Genomic DNA, 15,804 nt, shown 5'->3' with positions numbered 1-15,804 from the left:
TAAAGTGTGTCTGTGGAAGAGATATCTTTTAAGAAAAAGGGCTTTATTGAATTTGATCTTTTCCCAAAAGTCTTCTTCTAACTTACATACTTGTGAAGAAGGCAGCACATTTCTCTACTGGAAAGAGCTAAGTGAGAGAAAATACATTGTGCATTTTGTTTAAGGAAAGACCTCTGAGTGAAGTGACATTCACTTTCTTTATCGGTTTAAAAGAAGCAGAATCTAAATCCACATTGTTCAAAGACTTCATTTTTGACTAAAAAAAAACCAACAAACAAACCACAAAACAACTATGTTCAAGGTAGATTTACAAGCAACTTGAGCTGCTGTTTAAGATGCATTTCCTTTAGTCTTTCTGTATTAGTAGCTTGTCTTTCCTGTTAAAATTGCCACCTTTTAAATAAGGAGTTGTCCTGTGTCCGATGCATTTTGAAAAAGATTATAGAAAATTAGACAGTTGTTCAATTGTCTTGAGTTTTTATTATTTAATTAATATTCAGCATCTGTGGGAAAATACCGCATGGATTGCTGCTCCGAGTACAAACTTCTGTACAGTTACTGGAGTAGATTTGAGTCATCTGCTACGGAAGGAGGAGCTTTAGAAATTTGATTCGATTGGGCATCGCGTCTTAATCAAATTGTATTATTTCCATTCCACGTTGGACTGTCAGATTTCAGTCAGCTACTGTCTGTTTGTACTTGTATCGACCAGTGAAAATGTTGATTTAAAGCTTGCTTGGAAACAAAGAGTTAAATGAAGCTTTAACGAAATGTTCTGTTGTGACCCAGTGCAGCAGATGAAATTTCATCCGTTTAGATAAGATTTCTGGGGACTTCCTGTTGCGCTCGGTCTGAATGTCTAGTTGTAACCATTGGCACCTGAGCTGAAATTTTTGCCCTCTAGTAAAGTCACTTAGTTACATGTAGTGAGGTGCTGCGCTAACAGGAAGACTTTTTTTTCTTGCTTCCTAGACTTTGGATTGTTGAAAACACGCTCTTCTACGTCTGCACAACCTACAACAAGCACAGTGGTTTATACTAGGCCTGCAATAACAACTTTTTCTGCAGGTAAAGAGACTTCTAAACAAGCATCGTACTGGCAATCTGATACATGTGACCCTTTTCTGCAAAACAAAGACATAAAGGACAAATGTGTAACTTGTCAAGCTACTAAAGCCTCAACAGTTGAGAGTATGAAACAGACAGTAAGTTCAAGTCAATGCGACACCTCAAAGCCAGCAGCGCCCCCAGCAGGGATGCTGGGCTTTGGAGACAAATTCAAAACAGTACCTGGAACGTGGGATTGTGATACATGTCTTGTCCAAAACAAACCGGAAGCTACAAAATGTATAGCATGTGAGACACCAAAACCTGGAACGGGAGTAATGCCTGCTCTGACATGACCAGTGGTCACAGACAGCTCGGTGACAGTGACATCCTCCTCGAGCAGCACTGACACAACAGCCACTCTGGGCTTTGGAGACAAATTTAAGAAGGCGAAAGGCTCTTGGGACTGTGGAATATGCCTTGTACCAAATAAGACGGAAGATAACAAATGTGTAGCCTGTCAGTCTGAGAAACCAGGTATGGTCCTTTTTTTCCTGTTGTTTCCATCCTAGCCTCTGTGAATCTTGTACAGAATAAAAGTACGTTGCATTTATGGAATATTTTAAGCAACACGATTCCCAGGTACGGTTGATGGGTTAGCGGCTGTCTGCAGGATTGGTTTACAGGCACTTCAGAGGTCTCAGCCCAGGTTCCAGCCTGTCGCATAAATTGAACTGATTGTGAAATGTATTAGTACGGAGCTGGATCAATGCAGATACCCCCGGCTTTGCAGCTGGTGAGGGAAGGTGGCTGAAGTGAGTGACTTAATTTAAAAACAACATAGTGATTTTTCACTGGCGAAAATGAGAACTCCATAGAAAGAGTTAAAAATGACTGCGTTTTTCTCTTTCAAAAAATAAGTAAAAAAAATTACAGAATGTGTCCAAAATGCCTCTACTCACCGTTTGTATGTAATTGAGGGGAGATGTGAAGCCAGATTTCAAGACAGTGTAGTCTTAACTAGTCTTAAGCTAAAGCAGAGAGATGCCTATGAAGGTCAGTGGTAGGCTTCAAGAAAGCGAGTGACCCGCTGGGTAACTTCTTCAGGGCAGTACTGGGTTGTTTCCCATTGTGTGTGACCGTAATTGATTTTGAGCGTGGTTGTATTGTTTTTAAAATACGATTCTAATTCTAACTTTGACTCTAAATGTCATTTAACATGCCATTACATCGAAAAACACCTGTGCAAATATATCGTGGAAGAAACAAATTAAGATGGACTAGACCGGGCTTTTGTAATCATCCTGTGCGGTAAGACTGAAATTTCATGAGGTAAGATAATGGATTTCAGACAGAGTTGATTCTCTTGGACTTCCAACCTCTGAGCGGTCAGTCGGCATCTTTGTCTGAGGCTCTTGCCATTGCAAGGAGGAATTTTGGAAATGAGGGGTTTACTGTGATCATGGTGCAGTGAATTGCACGGTTACGTTGCACTTGTCAGGAGGAAGAGCGATGCAAGTAATACTAGGATAAAAGTTTTCTGCGTGTGCCGTGGAAGGGAAGAGCCATTCTTGTCTTTCCGGTTTTGAATTTGAAGCGTTATCTTCTGCTTCTCTCTTAAAAGGCACCTTTTTTTTAAAAGGCACCTGTCAGGCCTCTTTATGGAGGTTACACTGTGGTCAACAGCAGCAGAAGCTTGTGTGCTGAACAGAGTTGTGTGTTGTTTGGAAGCTTTGAGTTCCACTCTGGTTTTTTTGTTTGTTTCTTTGTTTCTTTGTGGGTTTTTGGTGGCTTTTATTTTTTTCAGGGGCGGGGGGGGGAGTTGCGGAGTAGTTTTGAACATTTCTGTGGGATTTGACAAATCAAATTTAAAAGTTAATGCTCATTTTATAGTTCATGTTCAAACAGGATGGTTAACTGTCTTGTTTGTCTCACAGAGGGTCCAACACCTGTGACCAGTAGCAGTGCATCTGCATTTTCTGCTCCTTCTGGAGAATTTCTGGATTTAGACAAATTCAAGAAGCCTGAAGGAAGCTGGGATTGGGAGACCTGCTTGGTTCAAAACAAAGCAGAGGCCACGAAGTGTGTAGCCTGTGAAAGTGCAAAGCCAAGCACCAAAGCAGAGCTCAGAGGTAATACTTAATGATTAAAACGAGGATGCATATTCTGTGATTTATTTTTTGGTTTGCTCTGATTTTTTTTATTTTCTTACCTGTTAAGCACAATTATTTTTTCCTTTGAGGTGTGGCAAAATTATTCGTTTTTCCTGTAGGAATATTGCCTAGATAACTTCTGTTTCCACACTTTTCCCCAAGAATAAGTTTATCCTTTTTAGAGAAAAGCTTTCATTAATGACGTGCTTGTTCTTTACATGCCCTACACGTTGTTCATTTGGAGTTCAGACTAAAAACATGATCTTTCAAAGAAGTTCGTATACTTTTTAAAGCCAGGTGGTGGGCAGAAAACACAATTGTGAAAAGTTTTATGTAGAGAGGAAGCATGGGGTTTTCTTGTTTGTTTTACTGTTTGGTTGGTTGTTTTTTAAACAGTTTTGACTGGAAAGATCAGGACTAGAATGTAGTTCAAACCTTCATGTACTGCAGATACACCGTGGGTTACGGACTTGACATTCACTTATTTCTGCAGGTTTTGGTACTGCGACTGCGTCCACAAAATGCTGCCTTGCCATCATTTACATTCGGTGTTCACTCAGAGTGTTCAGGTGCAGAGTCTGCAGCTGCCTCACAGTTTATTTTGGGAAGGACAGAAGAGAAGCAGGATTCTGTCACTACTGCTGCTCCGTTAGTGTTTGGAAAGAAAGCTGACACTGAAGAGTCAAAGACACAGCCTATCTTTTCAGTTGGGAAGTCCGAGCGTACAAAAGAAGAGAGCACAGCAAAACCTATGTTCAACTTCAGTTTCGTTAAACCATCAGAGAAGGAACCTTAGCAAGCAAAGCCAGCTTTTTCATTTGGGGTCCAAACCAGTACTTCAGGTAAACAGAGTATCTTTTGTCTTCACTTGTGCGCTTATGTCCATCAAGTAAGACCTCTGAAACCATACTAGAAAAAATCTGCGGGATTTGATATGTTCATGTACTAGAGCTTTAGAAAAAGTTTAATTCCTATATGCAGCATGTCTTCTGTCCTGGTTATTGATACGTACGCAATTAGTAGCAATCCCTTTTTTGATCTCAACACTAGGTTTAGACAAAAAATTGCGACACCTTAAGGAACCTGTCCTGCATCTCATACAAGCACAGAAGTTGCAGTGTCTCAATGCTAGCAGTACAGTTGGTGGTAAAATCTTTAGTAGGGTGAAATAGAGGCCTCACACTTTTCAGAGAAAAAAAGAGATTATTCCCACATACTTGCAACTATGCTGCAGAGTGTACTGCTGTTACTCTAGTGCTACAAAGGTCCAAAAATCACTGAACAGTTATTAGCCAGTTTTGTATTCCTTTAATTTGTTGAAAGACTGCAGTAGAGGATTGAAGTTTTTATTGAGGATCACTGTGTGGAAAAATTCTGATTGTTAAATGTCATTTGTATGACTTAAGAACCGCGTTTTGGAGTACAGAATTCAGTATTAATTCCAGAAGGGGTAAGGGGAAGGACATTAGCTAGTAATCCCGAACAAAAGCAGTGTATAGAGCTATACTGATTTTAATCGCAGTATTCTTACAGTTGGTCTGTTACTGAACAGATATGTTTTGGGGAGATATGGTGGCCAGGGAGGCGTGTGTGTTTGTGTGCTTCCTCTTCTAGTTAAGGTTCTGGGGTCTGGTTTAGTCAGGAAAATTCGATGAGGCACCTTGTGTAAAAGGAAATGTTAACCAGCATTTTTCAACACGGTGTAGTCCCTTAAAAGTGTCATAGATGAAAAGAGGCCATAACCGCTGGGGGAAAAAGTTAGTGGGAAACTGAGAGCAGGATCACATTCAGTAGTGAGAGAGCAGCAGCCTAGGGAAAGCTGATGAATGACTGTAACAGATAGTTCTATTTTAAGTGTAAAACAACACTCAGTACTTTATAATGGTGGTCTTACCAGAGGGTTCTTCTCCATGGCTCCTAAAAGCACGTCTTGAAGGCATTCGAGTGCAGTGAACTTAAGCTGTAAGAGTTGGGCTGGTAAGCTTGGCCTGATTTGAAGCTGTAGGCACGGGGCTATAATTTCTGAACAGGCTACAAAAGAAACTGTACCACTGTGCTTTTCAGTGCTCCGTTTAGCAAAGCCATCAAATTGTTGCAGGCAATTGATGTTGTTCTTCTAAGAGCACCTGAAAGATATTTTTGTTTGAAGAGTTCAGAGGTACCGGTTAATACTGGTTCAGATAATTACAGCCAGCTCTTGGTGTTTGTGACCAATAAAGTTTGTGGCTCCAAAAGGAGTGGGTTAGTGCTAACTGATTAACTGCTGTATATGCAGAAATATGGAATCTGATTACTTATGCAGAGAGCACTTAAAATGTATTGTTTTGCTGGCTCTCAGTGAGTTGCATCTTAATGCTACCAAGGAATAAGCTTTTTGCTTCTGGCCCAAGTTTTTTAATTTGGTGAAAGCCTTTTCTGTGCACGTGCGCATGCCAGAGAGGTTGCTTAAGTAATAGAAGCTATAGTAGCTGCTATCTTCTGTTTTTTGTAGAAGACAGAAACTGAATTCGTTAGCTTTGTAACTGTTATGCATACTAGAATTGGTTTTCTCCCTTTTGAAAATAGTAGAGGGTATGCCTATGACAGATTTGGTGAGCAAGGTGATCAGATGAGGGCACTGCAAGACTGCCAGAACGCACCAGGTCTGGGGGGAAAAGGAATCCGGCTGAGCATAGGAATTTCTAAAAGGTAACCAAGGAGTTGTGCATTGATACAGTTATTCTAAATAATCAGATTCTTGTAGCTCTGCCTTTGGAAAGTCTGTGGCCCTTGCTGTAGTGGCTGCACACAGGATGCAGTCTACAAAACCAGAAATGCAGAAGTCCTATGTTTTGACTCCCTGGATTCATCAACCTGCTTCAGGATGGCTGGGGGAATCCAACTGTTAAGTCTAGCCAGACAGCGCAGCTTGGGCTTAGCTGCCATTGCAACCAGCCTTGTTTCTCAACAGTAGCAAAGCTGAATGCATTGGTAAATATTTTCAGGTTTGGGCCTGTATAAGGTAGAAGGGACAACAAGTGGTTTTATATGCTAGGGAGTTCTTGTTCTTAGAGCTTTCCCTCTAGTTTGAGAGAAGCACATAACTAGTTTTACAGTGGGTTGACAGGAAAGAAGTGGGGGGAAAAAATGGGAACGCAGGGAGATAGCCAAAGGCGTTATTACTAGAACAGGTTTAGAATGCTATTTTTTGCTTTTCATGAGCTTAGGGCAATGGGGAGTTTAAAGCTTAGCACTTCCTGAGAGGGTTTCTTACTCTACCGGCTCAGTTCTATCACTTATTTAAGGCAATTCAGGTCTCTGAACGGTTAAAGAATTGATACCAAATTTGATGAACTTTGATCCAGGATACTGACAAAACAGGACTTCATATAAACAATTTCAGTATGTTCATGAGGTTAGCTTGTGTGTTCTGTTAAATAGTAAAAAATGACACTTCTGTTTCTGTTTACCTAGCATAATTCTGCAAATGTTGCCTCCTTCTGCTTTAGAATGGAAATGCTCTTCTCCAAGAGAGCACTGTCCAAACTTCTTTGCCAAAATTTTTTGATTAAATTAATATTGTTTTATTTTGAAAACAAGAATAAGCCACAAACATGTTTTCTTGCTTCGGCTATCCAGAAGAACGTCAACAGTATTTTCAGATTTTCCTTCCCTACACAACTGTATGTAGGAAGAGTGCAGTTGGAAGCAGAAGACGTAAGATGATGTATCTTCTGTTTGTTTACTACAGTAACAAGACAATGGATTACCTCTTTATTAGAACTTGTGTAGCTTTGCAGTATTGAAACAAATGTAGGTATTAAAATACACATCAGTAATACGTTTCTGAATGGCTGAGTACCGTGCTCTCTTAGCATTGAAATACCCAGCCATTGGATTAGTTTGTCCCTCATGTTTGCTTAGTTTGGAAGCTATTTCAGAATGCCTTCAGCTTGTATTCTTCCCCAAAAGCATAGAACTCACTTCTCTGCATCCCCAATTCAAGTCAGAGAAACTGGGCACTGCAAACACAGGAGGTCTGCCTGTACAGAATCAGTGAAGACAAGTCTAAACAGCGGATTTTTTTGAATATGCAGCTGGGTTATCTGAATGTTCTTTATGCAGTGTACCTCAGTTTTAGTACAGATAGCACTTGTCTTGGTTCTTGTCATTAGTCTGAAGCTGCCCCTGAGAAAATCTTGAAAGGGAAAGTAGTGAAAGCTAATCAGCTGGCCCTTTCTTCTTAAGAACCAGTGTATTTTGTAATGCTCCCACTAATAATAAGGCGTCATGCTGAAGAATCGCGATTGTGTTGTTAAGCAAGACTGACTTCACCTGAGCGGTATAGTTGGCAGCTGTTGAATGTTTAATGGACTTTAAACAAACAAAAAAACTGAGCACGTGGAGGTAGACATGGCAAACTGACAGGCAGCGTCAGATGCTTCTTTGAAATGGATAATCTGACTCCATTCACTTCTTTCTGGAAATAAGATCTAGTAATTAACCAAACAAAAGATAGAAGGGTTAAGACTGCATCTTTAAAGCAGCTGTGCTTGATAAATGTCTCTGGTCTTAAATCAATCTTTAGCAAAGCACAGAGACATAGCAGCAGCTTGCTTATGCCAACGCTAAAAATACTTGATGTGTACAGGTAACCATGTCAAGGCTCTGGAGTTAATCCATGAGAACAATTCCTTCTGGTATTGGCAAAGGTGAGGATGCTTGCTTCTATAGAAATGAGATTTTGAGCTGTGACTTAAGCTGTCACTTAGGTGACTGTTTAGGAAAGCTTCCTTTTAAGCTTTGAAGTATGTAAGCTGACAAATTGTTTAAGTTCAGAACTGGGTTTACAGTCTCTTGTTCTCTGACTGTATGCAACTTCTCATGTTTCAGACTGAAAGCAGAATTGCAGCGGTACCAGTCATACAACCATAATGATTATTGCCAAGATTACCAGAACTACTACTCGCAGAGGAGTTACGATGCTTACGCTGACTACAACTACAGCTCCTATGCTCCCTGTGACAGCATGCAAGCTGTTGGAGACTGCTCTTTAGGAGATTCTTTAATGGCTCCAGCTGTTTTTGAGGTAAAGATAGTGCACGCTTGCTGTAAAGAAAATATTTCACAGATAATACGTTGTACAGATTTGTGTGAATCAGCAAAAAGAATCCGAAGTTGAAAACATGCTTTCTGCTTAGTGTGAAGTTAAAAGAGCAGATTCCATTCAGAGGTGTTTGTATTTAAGTGCTTAAATAGTAAATCCATAGAATTAGTGATTTATACACCATTATTTGTTCACGCATACCAAAGAATGGTTTTGACAGCATAATTGCGTACGCTTCTTCTGTTCCTGTTCTTCTGATTTGCTTTGCTTAAAGCAAATTAAACAGTTGTTGTAAGTGGTCTTATGTAAGTGGTCAATTTATTAGTTGTGACCTCCGGAGGTCCCTTCCAACCTGTACTGTAATATTGGCTTTCTTCTAAAAATAAGTAGATAAAATGCCATCTATCCTTGTAGTTGTAGGAAGAAGGAATGGGTTGAGACTGCAGCACTTTGAATCTGTGATGCTTTCTGAAATGAGTTATGATTAAACTTAGCCTTTTCTGTCTTTCAGGAATCTTCAGTTATGACTGCAATCGGTGATGACCTAATTACTGACGGTAATAAGGGTTCTATCATTGTCACTTGAGTTTAGCCATCCTTGTGCCTTTTAACAATACAAGCCAACCTCTACTGGATGAAGAACATCTTGAAAGTTCAGCTGAGGTCAAACCTCTGTGGGGTTGATCTGCAATCAGCTGGGGTTTTAAAGCTGATACAGCGTACACTGACCGCATCAAGTAAAACGGGACACTGTCAATGCTTCGCAGCAGGTTTCTTGTACCTGTGCCTTCATTCCCATTTGAAAATGGTCTAAGACAGAATTTTGTTCTTTGTATTGGTTCCGCTAAACAGATTTTATATTAGAAACTCAGTAATATGCAAAAGCTTTGTTCTCCACCCTGAGGTAAAAGCTTATGTTGCAGATTCCAAAAGGAGGATTCAGCTTGCACTTACAAATACGGTACAAAACATATTTGTGTCCTGGAAGGTTTGCAAAGTACCTCACGTGGAGGCATTTTGTGTTAGTGTTTAGAAACTATCCTATGTAACGTGTATTGCCGTAGAAGTGAATTAAATGACTCTTGGGAGGGTTTCATGGCTGATTATCCTTAAACGTTATCTTTACTATCTTAAACATTGTCTTTGTCTTTATCTTGAAAGACAGTTCTAGTCCCAGCCTTCTAATATACAAATTCCCAAAAGTTGGAGTTGTGAGGCTCAAAATTTTAGAGGACTAAATACCTCACTAAAATTAGTAGATCTAATAGCTTATTACACTTAGCTTAAAATACATTTTATTAGCCATTTCACATGAAGTTTTTTTGTGTGCATGCCTCAGATTTGATACTTGGACTTACCAGGCTTTTATTTTCAGATCCACAGCTCTACTTGGATGTTGATGAAATGAACAGACAATTCACGGAGACAAGCGAAGAACTCTACGATTCACTCATGAATTGTCACTGGCAACCTCTGGATACGGTCACTTCTGAAATCCCCTCTGCTATTTAAGTGTCTTCTAGAGCATGACCGTTAGGACCAAAGTGCTAAAACTACATTTCTTCTACATTATTCTAGCTCATAAGTTTTAAAGCACAATGATAGGTTGGGTTTTTTTTGCTATGCTTTTGACAGTTTCTGTAATCTTTTTGTTCATCACTCCCTTCTTGGAGCATCATGAAGTCATGTAAATATTCGAGAAATGTAAAGAGGTAAATGGGGTCTAAAGATAGACTTGCCTGTGTAAATAAAAAATTTGTTTCTGCAAACCTGCCAGCAAGAGATTTTACTTGTACCTGTGTGCAGCACGTTCTCTTCCGGCTTATGGAATTTAACAAGGTAGTAAGGGTATTTCATCTGTCTTTATTTTTATATGGGCATTAGGACACAAGCAAAATCTAGCTTCCCCTTGTTTTCCTGGTTCCTTAGGTAAGCGACAAGCCAAGCCTTTCATGTGCTTGCTTAGACTGGAAGTATGTATGGGAGACACTCACAGGCCTTGCTATGGAAACACCTGTGCCCACTTTTTCCTGCAGGCTGCTGGCTCTAACTGTACTACTGATACATGCTAGGTCAGCTAAAATTGGCTTATAAATAGGGTATGTTAAGCATATGGAAGTGTAGACTTCAACTGCCATAGCTACAAACATCCCATGGAATGAGGATGATGTCTGCTGGCACTCTCTGCATCAGCATTCAGTTTTCCCTTGCCCTTCTTACTGTTAGACTTCTCAGCTGACGCTTTACAGCGAAGAAATTGCTACAACATAATCCGTGTTCTTAAACCTAAAAAAAAAAAATCTTGGAGAAAACAACTTGCTGGTTTTCCCTCCTTGCTGGCAAGGAGAAAAATAGTCCACCAGGAACAACAAAAAAATCCTAGTAACAGCTCCTTAAGTTATACCCTCTGCTACCCTCTCTGATTGCTCTGGTCTTCCTTCATTCGTGGTAATGAAGTTTTTAAAGCTCTGGTAGAAGGATGACAGCACTCAAGTCAAAGGAGATGAGAGCAATGAGGAAAGCTTTGCTTTAAGCTAGAGCAGTCTTGCGAGTTGCTGCCTTTATGCTGTTCTTATCTTGAAGGGTACAGAGTCTTTTCCAGTCATAGGGACTCCATAACCCTATGAGTATGGAGAAATAGTTGCTAATTAACAGTGTGTATAATAAGTAAGTGAGGCTGGAAACAAAAGAATATTCCTCCAAGAAAAAAAAGGAAGCAGAAATTACTGTACTTAATAGCTGGGGAAGCTGTTAAAGCTAGTTGACACAGTTCTGGTACTGCCGTGTGTGTTTTGGGGGCAACATAAACCATAATTGCTGTGATGGCAGGTAAGAATCCAATTCTTTTTTATGGCTTAGTGTAGTCAGTGAAAGCAGTGGTCCTAAGCTGCATGCTGTTCTTAAATGTAATGCAAATTCTCTTTTGTGACTCCTCAGTACTTCCAGGTTACTTGTAGCTGATCACCAGCAACTGCTTCTGTTAGCTATTAGCTGTTGGGTTTTTGCTAGGAATACTTTCAGTCCTGAATTGAAATGATGACATCCTGAAACAGAAGAGGCTCTTGGAGTATTGTAGGAAGCACATTCTTCCTGGTTCTAGTGCAGGTGTACACGTAGGAGGAGGCAGAAGGCAAAGAACCTCACATAGGTGGAGGGGGTGAGGTGGCATCACAGTTAGAGCTGTTGCAGTTAACTCTTCCCAAAGCATGAAAGCAACGTGGCTGGGAACAGGGATTTGTTGGGTTGCTTCTTTGTGTGAGCCAGGGAGTCTTTTGAGGGGCAGATTAATAAGAATATGACACAAGGTAGAGGTGCAATAGATGAAGCAAAGAATCTGGGTGGGAAAAGGGTTGCTTGTACGTGTCTATGGAATTGTTTCAGGGGACTGAGCTGGGGCAAATTCAAGATAATAGATGCAGCCTCCTTGAATTTGGATGGCAGTGCTGAAGCTTCAAAACCTTACAAGGTTTGATGCCACTGCAATTGTAGTGCATAGCTGTGGTACTTGAGCTCAGAAGTGCAAACTGCACAGGATTTTTTTATCTATTTTCTTCAACGTGAGCAGCAAAACATCTTCCAGGAATGTGCCTGGGTGCTACGCTGCTTTGACACGGCTTGCTTTGCATCACCAAACACAGTAGTTAGGTTGCATCGAGTACTTTGTGGAAACATTCATTGTGTTGTCACCCAGAAATGGGATGCTACAGATATGTGTTGGCCCGGCAGTATCAGTGCTGTTTTTTGGCCTTTGAGAGGTTGGTCCATAACATGTGACCTGTGTAACGAGAGGCCCACATAGATTGGTGACTTCATTAAGTCTGATGCTGTGGTGGTGTGTGACCCAAGGCCCTGAACGTCAGAAAATCAGGCTGTGGCCACCTATTTTATGCAGACTTTGCCTATTAACAAGGTCTCTACACTGTACGTTAGAGACGTGCGCCTCCTTTTCCGGACTAGATAGCGAAAATACCAGTTTTGTAGTTCAGTGAATGAGATTGGTTGGGCTGTTTGTTCTCCAGAGCTGAAAAATGTTGGGAGTGTATTCTCTTGGAGTCCACAGAAATGAAAATGATGAGAGGAAGAGAACGTTGGTTGCAGCCCGCGTGCTGCTGTTATAAAGTAGTTCTCTGATGTCTTTTTCCCTCTGCTGAGACTTATCAGCCTATCGTCCTTTCCTGTTAGGAGCGCATACCTGGCTTGGGATGGTGTGCGCAGGGCAGATTCTTTACCGTAAGAGCACAGTGAATGCCAGACTTCTTCCTGTACTGCCGTGTTAACCGTGAGTCACAAATTCAGGAAGCAGTGATTGCATCGGAACTGCTAGAATGCTTTGCGGAGTCTTTTTACTGGGTAAACTTCACAGCTGCAGTTACAACTTCCAGCCTGTGTTAGCTGAACACATCGTACTGGTGCCCGCCATCAGTTTGACAAAGATGGGATTGCAGTAGGAACTTGCTTTTTTCCTTCTTTTTAATTAAAAAAGTCTTTGAAGCAACTTTTCCAACACCGCCATACTTCACTTCTTCCAGTTATTTTCTGTTTTACTTAGCTGAAATGTTTTTTTTTCTTCCAAGCTTGAGGAAGTTTTCTACAAGAATGTCCCGTAATGATTTCATAAACTCTTTTCGTTGTACCTAGCTGCAACAGAGAATGCTTTTATTCAAAAACCTGCTGGTTTTCTTTTCCAAGAAGTAGTGGGGTTTTTCCTATCTCTTCACTGATGGGAAAGGCTGTAGGACAGTAGCTTGAGGGGCTGCTAATGCTGTCATCAGTGAGCCGGGAAGAGGCAGGAGTCCGAAACGGGTAAAAAGTACTTAAAAGGATACCAAAAGAGTAAACGGTACTTAAGCCGTGGATGTTTCTTTTTGCAGGGATGCTCTGGACCAACCGCTTCTTTCTAGCGCTACCTCAAAGTAACTTGCAGATAGAACTCACAGGGAAGGTTGATCAAATGGTGATGATCGCTGTCATTCTGCTGGACACGCAGATACTTGCCTTTCGTTTTGGCTCATTTTTAATACCAATTAACTTCAGTGCCTCGCGTTAATAGACACCGTTTGACTGCATCGGCAAATGTTTCTGAGTCGTGAGTGTCGTTAAAGGCCTGTCACCTGTTGTGGTTTAACCCGGCTGGCAGCTAAACACCACACAGCCGTTCGCTCACCCTCCCCCCTCCCTCTCTGGGATGGGGGAGAGAAACGGGAAAGTGAAGCCGGTGAGTTGAGATAAAGACAGTTTATTAAGACAGGAATATAATAATAACAATAATAGTAATAATAGTGATAATGGTAATAGTATTAATAATAATAATGTGTAAGAAAACAAGTGATGCACAACGCAATTGCTCACCACCCGCTGACCGATGCCCAGCCTATCCCCGAGCAGCCGGCCCCCCACCCCAGCCAGCCACCCCTATGTATTGTTTAGCATGACGCCAGATGGTATGGAATACCCCTTTGGCCAGTTTGGGTCAGCTGTCCTGGGTCTGTCCCCTCCCAGCTCCTGCTGCACCCCCAGCCTGCTCGCTGGCAGGACAGAGCGAGAAGCCGAAAAGTCCTTGGCCTGGTGTAAACACTGCTCTGCAACAATTAAAACATCAGCATGTTATCAGCGCTCTTCTCATCCTAATCCAAAACATAGCACCCTACCAGCTACTATGAGGGAAAATTAACTCTGTCCTAACTGGAACCAGGACAAACTGCTTCAGCACTTTTGATCTTTTACAAACTCAGCTAAATTATTTAAGTTCTACTTTGGGCACCGTGTTCCTTCATCAGCCAGGATTTTGTGGATAGAGTTGAGTCTTCTTATCACGCGAGGCCAATAAAACAACTGAGTAATTTAAACCTTTGTGGCTGCTCCCACCCCCAACACTTTCCCATTCCCATGACGACTTCTCATCCCCCAAATGACTTCTCACCCCCAGGTCTCACTCGGGGACCCACCACCCGCAGCCGCTCCCCATCAGGAGCAGACATCCCCAAACCAATTGGCGACGCGGGCAGCGGCAGAGGGCTGCGTTCAGCCCCCACCCCCCCACCCCCCCCCGCTGACCGATGCAGGAAATAAGTGCAGGCAGAGGCTTTGCAGGGTGGAACAGTTTGTAATTTATTCCCGGGGTAATTAATTGTGGCTGCCACCCCCAGCCCGTCCCCAGGTGAGGCCCGGCCGCCTGCTCAGGCGGGGGGCCCGGCCTGCCGGCCCGTGCGGTCTCCGGCCCCCGGCTCCTCCTGCCTGACCCTATGCAGCCAGGACGTGTCCCCGACGTCGTCGTCCTGCTGGGACCTTGGCAGTCTGCGCCCCACCTGCCCCGCGTGCCAGGAGAAGCTCCTGACGAGCTCTCCTGCCATGGAGGGGCTGCGCTCCCTGCGCCGGGGCGAGACGCTGCGGGAGCGGTAGCTGGAGGGGCTCGTCTGGCGCTGCTGCTGCTGCTGCCGCTGCCCCAGCCGTGCGTTGCGCTGGAACCTCCTGCGTGGTCGTCGGGCCAGGCGCACGATGCCAATGATGTGCCCGCGGCACAGCGGGCAGGTGTCTCTTTCGGCAGCCCAGACGTGGACACACTCCAGGCAGAAGATGTGCCTGCAGGGGTCGATGCGAGCCGCGCTGGACATGCGCTCCAAACAGATGGGGCACGTCTCCTCCTCGGGGGCCTCCTCTGGCTGCCGCCGTGGCCGCCAGCTCATGATGCCTGTGGCCGCCGCAACGTGGAGCTGGTTTTCGTCTGGGGGAGGCTGCCCTGGTGCCAGGCACTTAGCAGCAGCCTGGGGTCTTCAGCACCCCCCGGGTCGCCGGCAGGACCTCGATGCCTTGCGTGTCGCTGTCTGGATCTCGACGCTTGGCGTGACACCAGCAGGACTACTGCAGATAGGAGCAGGAAGAAAACATTGCAGCAGCAAAGAGACATCAGCTTTCTAGGTTCAACCAATTGTCTAGAGTACTGTAGCGGTAACTGTTCTGTGTATGGATTGCAGACATTGCCGTTAGAATGGCAAATCTGCTTGTGGTAGGTTATACATGGCAAGACCGCGCTTAGGACAGATGAGGCAGATAGATGTCTATAGATTTGAGAACATTACCGAAGGACCTCGATGGCTCGGGTGCAACAGCAATGGCTTCGCGTGTGCCTCTCGGCACACCTCCGCCTCTCTCTTTCCTTCCAGCCTTAGGACCTCGAGCTTTCGATACCGCCAGCTGGACTGGCCGCAGGCGCGCCGCTCAGGGCATTTATAGCCAGCCACCTCTTGTGAGGCAATAGGGTGACATCACCAGGGTCTCGGGGTGCCCATCAAGCACTGACTTGATGGGAGTCTCACGTATTTGAACGTATTTGAAGTGACACTTTATTCTTGATACCTTAGGGCCCACTCCTTGGCCCACTCTTGGGTTCGGTCTCTTCCGAGATGGCTTTTCTTAATTAGCCTAATACCGCTCTCCTTGCTTGGCTTCTGTCAGCATGGAGCAGCCATCTCACATCAGCATTTTCTCGCAACAGTCAGGTGATCTCTGTCAGTGCTGCCA

General features: G+C 43.2%; 1 pseudogene across 1 annotated transcript in view; it reads left to right on the top strand.

Moving 5' to 3' along the window:
* LOC310891970 (nuclear pore complex protein Nup153-like) overlaps positions 1–15,541 on the top strand; it is a 36,620-nt pseudogene extending 21,079 nt beyond the window's left edge. Inside the window, exons 7-9 of the transcript in view lie at positions 993–1,584; positions 2,985–3,179; positions 15,447–15,541. The product of the transcript in view is annotated as a nuclear pore complex protein Nup153-like (transcript). The remainder of the gene's footprint in view (positions 1–992; positions 1,585–2,984; positions 3,180–15,446) is intronic.
* The last annotated feature ends 263 nt before the right edge of the window (positions 15,542–15,804 follow it).

Source organism: Anser anser (assembly GCF_964211835.1).
Source record: "Anser anser genome assembly, contig: HAP1_SCAFFOLD_171, whole genome shotgun sequence".
NCBI classification, from domain to species: domain Eukaryota; kingdom Metazoa; phylum Chordata; class Aves; order Anseriformes; family Anatidae; genus Anser; species Anser anser.
The sequence above is the reverse complement of the archived record's forward strand: the minus strand, read 5'-3'. Positions and strand labels throughout refer to the sequence as shown.